This window comes from Capra hircus, chromosome 19 (genome assembly GCF_001704415.2).
Source record: "Capra hircus breed San Clemente chromosome 19, ASM170441v1, whole genome shotgun sequence".
Taxonomy (NCBI): Eukaryota; Metazoa; Chordata; class Mammalia; order Artiodactyla; family Bovidae; genus Capra; species Capra hircus.
Window position 1 is genome coordinate 55,723,719 of NC_030826.1, and position 8,465 is coordinate 55,732,183.

Genomic DNA, 8,465 nt, shown 5'->3' on the forward strand with positions numbered 1-8,465 from the left:
CATGTGTGTGTGGGTATATGCGATGCAGCTGAGGACTCTGACGTGGATCCGTGCAAGGATGGGGTGTAATGGACCCAGAGCGTGCTCTGAAGCTTGTATTTATTTGTGTGCTTCCGTGTGCTTGTGTGTCTCTGTGGTTTTGCTCATTTGTCTTTGCCTCGGGGTTTCCAGGTTTTTCAGAGGAGGGAGGTGTGCACATGAGTGAGTGTATGTGTGTGTGTGTGTGTCTGTGTGAGCACAGTCACAGAGGGCTTCATGACTTGGTCTAGAGTTTATTTTATTTTTTTAAATATTTACTTATTTGGCTGCGTAGTCTTAGTTGTGGCACATGGGCTTAGTTGCCCCAAGGCATGTGGGATCTTCGTTCTCTGACCAGGAATTGAACCCATGTCCCCTGCCTTGCAAGGCAGAGTCTCAGCCGCTGACCCACCAGGGACACCCCTGGAGCCTGTCTGAGACGCCTCCTCCTGTCTATTGTGTGTTGTCAGGGCTCCAGCTCCTTTAGACTGAAAGGCTGAAGCTCCGGCCCCAGCCCTCACCCTGAACAGAGGGCTACCACGAAGCTTCCTCCAACCCTAGCTCAGTGAGTGGCTTGTTGGGGAGTCAGAGCCCCAGGGGCGGGGGTGGGCAGTAGGGGGAGAAGGGCCGAATGGGGTAGAGACAAATCAACCTTTCAGGGCCATCCGGGTACCGAGGGGCCTGGTGGGCCCTTCTAGGGGCTGCAGTGCTCAGACTGGCCGGCCAGCCCTGATATTTGCTGGGAAGACTGATTTGCTGTTCCAAGCCTCGGTATTTTCGTCTGTAAGTGGGGATAATTATACCCCACATCACAGGCCAGTCGTGAGGATAAACTACCTAAAGCTCTTAGCTCAGCCAGTAGGCAGAAGACCAGCCCAGGGACCTGGGGGCAGGGAATCTGGGGATGGAGGAGGGCTCAGTGGGCACCAGCCAGGCCTGGGCATCCCTGAGCTGGTGACAGAGAGCAGTGCCATGCTGCGCGGACCTTCAAATCCCCTCTCCATGTTAGCACACCTTCTGCACAGTCATGCACAGTGGAAGTTGAGGGATTATCACACTCCTGAACCCCAGCCCTTCACACACACACACGCGTGCACACACACACGCACACAAACATACATGCACACACTCGCACACACACGCACACAAACACAGATGCGTACACATGCACATACATGCACACCCGCACGCACACGTGTGCACACGTATGCACACATGTGCACACACACGGACACACATGCACACAAACACGCGTGCACAGATGCGCGCACACACACATGCGCGCACACACACATGCACGCACACACACATACACACAAAACGTGGGCAAGGACGAGAACAACATAGAGAAAGTGAGCATGTTCAGCCCTTTTCCTCACTGGAAATGGAAACCCTTTATGAATATCGTTACTGACACCAATATATATTAGATTTAAATCATATCAATAGCCAAAATAACAACATTGCTATCGTTACCATAGCCCAAGGAATGGCATTCATGATAGTCTATCTACCTCACACCTTTGCCCTTTTATTACCTTCTTGGCAAAGTGCATATTAATAGTATCACCTCCATCCACTCTGAATCACCCTTTCAGACAACTGAGGCCCAGAGAAGCCAAGGGACTTATCTAAGGTCACACAGCAAGGACTGGAACCTGTGTATGGGAATCACAGCCCTTACTCCCCACAATAGCCCTGGCAACTGGCCCCCCCAGGTCCCTCATACACCCTTCAGGCTGTTCCATACCCCAGAGTCACTCACCCACACTGGCTATGGTGTTGCCCTGGTGCAGGGGGAGAGGAAAACCTTAGAAAACCTCACAAGGCAGGAGGCTGGGCTGCTAAGAGCCCCAGCTTTGGGTTTTCAAGGACCTAAGATGCTGAGGAAACCTCAGTGCCTGTTAGGTGGCGACAGACGACGGCCCCAGAGCCTCAGCAGCATCCCCATGGGATCCAGGTCGGGCCCCTTTCCCTCACCACTCTTGCTTCCTTGACCTGCCTCTGGGCCATCACCAACCTGGCTTTGTCCCTGCAGAATGGCGGGATGGAGGCTGCAGGTAACTGGCACCCCACGGAGGGTTCCTGGAGGTGAGGCTGATGCAGAGACACCCCGTCCCTGTGGTCCTGCCCTGCTGGATCCAGAAGCTTCGGGTGCTGGTCCCACTCTCAGCTGACCAAGGTCTGAGCCAGAGGCCAGGCCACTTCTCCCCAGCACACTCAGCCCCACCCCTGTGAATAATGCCACTTGCCTCACAGAGCTGGGCCTTTGATGATTTGGGGGGTGACAGGAATGGGTGGAAGACAAGAAAGGGTTAAAGACCCATTCACCTAGATTTGGAGCACAGAAAGGGTTTCCCTGATGGCAGGAGGTGTCTTTCTAGTCCATCCTGTGCCCCCCAGACTCCCGGTTCTACCCCTCCAGGTCTCCAAACCCATCCCTGACTCTCAGGGTTCCCCCTCCAGGCCCTGGGTCCCAGGCAACACTCCCTGCCACCCTACCCCAACCACAACAGTAATTAACCCCAATGAACCCCAGCAAATAAAGATCTGGATGGCAGAAGGGAGGAATCATCACTGCCCCAGGGTGGGGAACTCCAGAGTCTCCCAGGAAGACCCAACCCAGCATCATCTAACACCACACCCCTTGTGCTATTATTGATGCCTGGGTAGGTCCATGAGCACCCAGCCCCTTGGGGTCTGGAGTCTTCTCTATCATCTATCTGTTTTTTAACTTAAAAAAAGCACAAAGTCTCCCTTTTTAAAAAACATATATTTATTTATTTATTGGGGGCTTCCCAGGTGGCGCTAAAGAACCCACCTGCCAACACAGGAGATGTAAGAAACCCGGGTTCGATCCCTGGGTGGGGAAGATCCCCTGGAGGAGGACATGGCAACCCACTCCAGTATTCTTGCCTGGAGAATCCCATGGACAGAGGAGCCTGCCAGGCTACAGTCCGTGGGGTTGCAGAGTTGGACAGGCTGACGTGACTCGGCACATACGCACACACGTGTATTTTATTAGGCTGGGCCGGGTCTTAGGCGTCACACATGGGACCTTTGCTGCACCATGCAGGACCTTATAGTTGTGTCATGTGGGGTCAACCCCTGGCCCCCTGCATCGGGAGCATGGAGTCTTAGCCTCGGGACCCCCAGGAAAGTCCCTGGGGTTGTTTCAACAGCTAGTGTTACTTTTCCTGATTAAGGCAGGCAGATGACACAGAGCGCACTGAATCTTAAGGCCAGATAGTGTGACGGGGGATCACTGCTGGACAGTATATGATAGCTGACATCGAAAGTGAGCTGTTAGGGGAGGGACTTCCTGGGGCTCCAGTGCTTAAGACTCCACCCTTTCACTGTAGAGGGCACAGATTTGGTCAAGGAACTAAGATCCCCCATGCCATGTGGCCAAAAAAAAAAAAAAAAAAAGAAAAGAAAGAAAAATAATGCAACCGGGGAGATGATGACGTCAGAGGAAGGGAAAGACAGCTGGAGCCCCTGGCCACCATAGATGTTCAATAAGATTGGTTGAATGGACTTCCCTAGTGGTCCAATTGGAGAAGGCCATGGCAACTCATTCCAGTACTCTTGCCTGGAAAATCCCATGGATGGAGGAGCCTGGTAGGCTGCAGTCCATGGGGTCGAGAAGAGTCGGACATGACTGAACGACTTCACTTTCACTTTTTACTTTTATGCATTGGAGAAGGAAATGGCAACCCACTTCAGTGTTCTTGCCTGGAGAATCCCAGGGATGGGTGAGCCTGGTGGGCTGCTGTCTATGGGGTCGCACACAGTCGGACATGACTGAAGCGACTTGGCAGCAGCAGGAGCAGTGGTCCAATAGTTGAGAATCTGCCTGCCAATGCAGGGCATGAGGGCTCAATCCCTGATCAGGGAAGATTCCTCATGCTACAGAGCAACTAAGCCCGTCTAACTAAGCGTGGACTACTGAAGTCCACGCTCTGCAGTGAGAAGACCAAACACTGCAAATAGACAGCAGCTCTCTCTCACCGCAACTCGAGAACGCCTGGATGCAGCAATAAAGACCCAGCACAGCCAAAAATTAGATCAATTAAAAAAAAATGTTAAATGAGTGGAATATATGAAAATCCTGGATAAATTTTGTAGGAGTGACTGACGTCACCAGAGCCCCAAAGGATGGGTGGGGCTTGGAATGGGGAGGGGGTAAGAATAGAAACAATTTCCCTGGGAATAAAGACAGAGAAGTGAGAAAAGGCAATCCCTATCCAGGGGTCAGAGGTCAGGGATACATCATTCTGCCCCAAGTAGTCAGATGTGGAGCTAGAACTTGGCCGCCCTCAAAGATCAAGCTGAGTAATTTAGACTTTAGGCTGTGGTCTAGTCACCTCTACAGTGGAAGTGTACACGCAATCTACCGGGATACAGGAAGAAAATATTAAAACTCCTATTGATATTTATCTTCCTCCTTTGTAGTGTATATGAAGCTGCTAAGGCTCGGAGAGGTTGAGTAACTTATCCAAGGTCACACAGCTAGTAAGCATGCCAGACTGCAAAGCTGTGCTCTTCACATAAACTGAGTCTTGTGCAGATAGGTGGGAGGTTGAGTGGGAGCAGAGGTTGGTCTAGAGCAGAGTGGCTGGGAGGCATAGACAGCTCCCAGCCCTGGCTGTCTCTGCCTAACATTCCACTGTGGGCAGAGGGCCAGGAGCCTGCCCAGGCCTGCCCCTTCAGGACCTGTTGTAAAAAGCCAAGCAGAGAGCCTTGATGGCAGCAGGCCTGCCTGGCCAACCACCCAGAGCCTTTCATCCCAAGCTTTGTTCTCAGGTCTTTCTCATCTTCGCTGGGAGCCAGAAGGCAGTGGACCAGGGCTGAGAACCCAGAAGGGGCTCACAGAGAGGACTGAAGAATTTGGTAAATCATCCACTCCGCCACCCCACACACTCGGCTGTCCCCATGGCCAAGAGACTTCAGATACCAGACTCACCCTGCTTCCCCCACTTCAGTGTGCTACATTTATGGGTGACATTTACGATCTGAATTATACCTCTTAAAAAAAAATCACCAATTTTGAAAATAAAAAAATAGAAGTATAGTTGATTTACAGTACTGTTAGTGTCAGACACACAGCAAAATGATTCAGGCATATATATATACATATATATATATTTTTTGATTATTTTCCACTGTAGGTTATTCCAAGATATTAACCATAGCTCCCTATTCTGTACAGTAAATCCCTTTTGGCTGATCTATTTTATGTATAATATTTTGTATCTGGAAATAATTACTTTTATTCATGTATTTGGCTGCACTGGGTCTCAGTCGCCGCATACAGCGTCTTTGGTTGTGGCATGTGGAATCCTAGTTTCCTGATTAGTTCCCTGACCAGGGATTGAACCCGGACCCCCTATATGGGGAGTGCAGAGTCTTAGCCACTGAGCCACCAGGGAAGCCCCATGCTCTTTCCATTTTGAAGCAAAATCTGCTTTGCTGCTTTGTTTTTGCCCGGGCCGACTTTACTGAGGTCTGATTAACTGTAATAAAACACACGCCTGTTGAGTGTGCAGGTTAGTGACTTTTGACAGATGCGTACACACCCATGTAAATACCACCACAATCACCATCTGGATCATTTCCACCCTCCCAGAAAGGTTCCTCACGTCCCTTTGCAATAAATGCCCCCCACTCACCCCTCCCCAGGGAAGGATGGGTGTGATTTCTATCGCTATACATTAGCTCTCTCTGTTCTTGACCTTCACACGAATGGGTCATGCAGTTATTGCGTCCTCTTAGCCTCCACCTACTGTCTGTGAGATGACATCAGTTCATCTGTCCTGTTGCCCAGTGCCTTTTTATTGCATAGGTTGTGTGACGGTATCACATTTCATGTGTCCATTCTCCTGTTGGCAGACATTTAGGCTGTTTCCAACTTGGCTCTAATGAACAATGCTGCGATGATCATTCGGGTTCAGGTTTTTATATGGATACATTTTCATACCTGTTGGGTGACTATCTGGGAGCTGAATTACTGGGTCATAGGTTAAACCTATAGAACTTCCCAGGTGGTGCTGGTGGTAAAGAATCCAGTGGTTTTAAGCTGAGGATCCAAGGGGCTTCCCTGATGGTGCAGTCTCAGTGGTAAAGAAGTGCCATGCAGGATACACAGGAGACGGGGGTTCGATCCCTGGGTTGGGAAGATCCCCTGGTAGAGGGCATGGCAACCCACTCCAGTATTCTTTCCTGGAGAATCCCACGGACAGAGGAGCCTGGCAAGCTATAACCATAGGATCACACAGAGTCAGATAAGACTGAAGCAACTTCGCACACACTACAGGGTAAGTGCTGGAGAAGGCAAGGGAACCCCACCCCAGCACTTTTGCCTGGAAAATCCCATGGGCGGAGGAGCCTGGTAGGCTGCAGTCCATGGGGTCACTAAGAGTCGGGTGCGACTGAGCGACCTCAATTTCACTTTTCACTTTCATGCATTGGAGAAGGAAATGGCAACCCACTCCAGTGTTCTTGCTTGGAGAATCCCAGGGACAGCGGAGCCTGGTGAGCTGCCGTCTATGGGATGGCACAGAGCCCACGACTGAAGCGACTTAGCAGCAGCAGGGTAAGTGTATATTTACCTTACAAGAAACCGTCAAACTGTTTTCCAAAGGGTTTGCACCACTTTGTACTCTCATCAACAACAAATGAGAGGTCCATGATTTCACATCCCCTTGCCAAGGATTAGCAGTGCCCGGCTATTTTAATTTTAGCTATGCTCTGGATCTGAAGGGCTCTCTTACTGGGATTTTAATGCGCATTTCCCTCGAGACGAATGCTGTGGCGCATCTTTTCCTGTGCTTATTGGTCATTTGTACCTTTTCTTTGGTGAGCTGTCTATTCAAGTCTTTTGGATTTTGTTATTCCCCCATCTCTCCCAACCCACAGCCCCTACCCCAGCCATCTCCACCTGTCGTATACCCTCTTGCTTTAAGTCGGTTCTAAATTAAGGCTGCCTCTCTCCGAGGAGACCACAGTCAGCCCCCCCCCCCCACAGGGATTCTTCGCTCCTCTGAGCTCCTTCAATATACAACTGCCTCTGCTCCTGTTTAACACAGTACCACTTAGATGTCCAAAGGGTGGACGAGGCTGGACGAGGGGCTTCTTGGTACCAGAAAGCTCACAAGCAGTGGGATTCTGCCCTTATAGAATTATAATATTGCACATTAATAGCAACTATGCTTTTTAAAAGTATAGGTATCCCCATCCCTGAAAATGTCAGACTATCTGAGAAAGAGGAACATGAAGGTGGAATAGAGAGTGGGAAGGTCACTCCCCCATCACCACCCCATGCTTCTGTCTTAAGAATCTCTGATAAAAGCAAAAGATGATTGGGCTTGGAGGAGATGTCCTGGATTTGAGTTCTAGTTTTGCTGTTTAGTAACTATGGGGGGGCTGTGGGCAGATCTGGGCCTCCATCAATTAAATGGGGATGACATCATCCTCTGGGAGTTGTGGGGGTTACACAAAACCTGTTAAGTATGCAGAAGCAGTGACAAACTGTAAGGAACCAGGTGTGTTTGCTTGGGTATGTGTGTGTTGGCCTGTTAAATTACAAACTCTTTAGAATTGCTGACCTGGTAAAGAAAATCTTGCCTATATATATATTTTTTAAAAAATTGAACGGATAAACGCGCAAGAAATCATGAAGGAAAACACCAAAGAAGATAAAGGAACGCAAGTCCTAAGCCTTCCGGACTCTGTTTCCGGTTTCTCTTCCGTTTCCTCCCAGCCTCCTCCCCGCCTTCCTCTCCCTCTTCTCCTCCCTCCTCCAAAGGGCTCCTGCCCGCCCCCCACCACCCCAGGCCTCGTTTTAAAGGGACCTCTATATGAAACCATATGAAAAAACCATATGAAAAAAGAGAAAGGACCCTCAGAAGTGGAGGAGAATGTTTGCACAACACAGCGGCTTTGCTCCCAGGGCCAAGGCCAGACTCCCGCAGCGCCGGGTCAGGGCCTGGGCGGATGGGAAGGGCCAGGGCGCGTGCTGCTCCCGTCTCCAGGGCCCTTTGCAGTGGCCTTCAGCCCCGGGCACCCCTGAGTGAGCGGTACCGCAGAAGGACCCCACCTGAATGCGTTTTCTCTACAGCAGTCCCTTTTCAGTCCCAAATCCACTGTGCTAGAGAGACAGCTCCCCACGTGCTGCTGCTAAAGCCGGATTCAGAGGGGAGCACCCCACCACCACCACCACTCAGGCTTGAACGAGGCCTTGAACTTTCTGTCCCATGAATTCACACATCTTTCCAGACACTGTTTCAGGTTCTGAAGATAAGACTGGAGAAAAAGCGGCAAAGTGAGGCCTGCCGGTACCAGCGTCCCCTCTGTGGGTGGAGACAGGGGACGAATGTCCGTGTCGGGTGTGGAGCGGCTGCTAAGTGCTACTGGGAAAAATACTTAAGTTAAGGGATTAAAAAAAG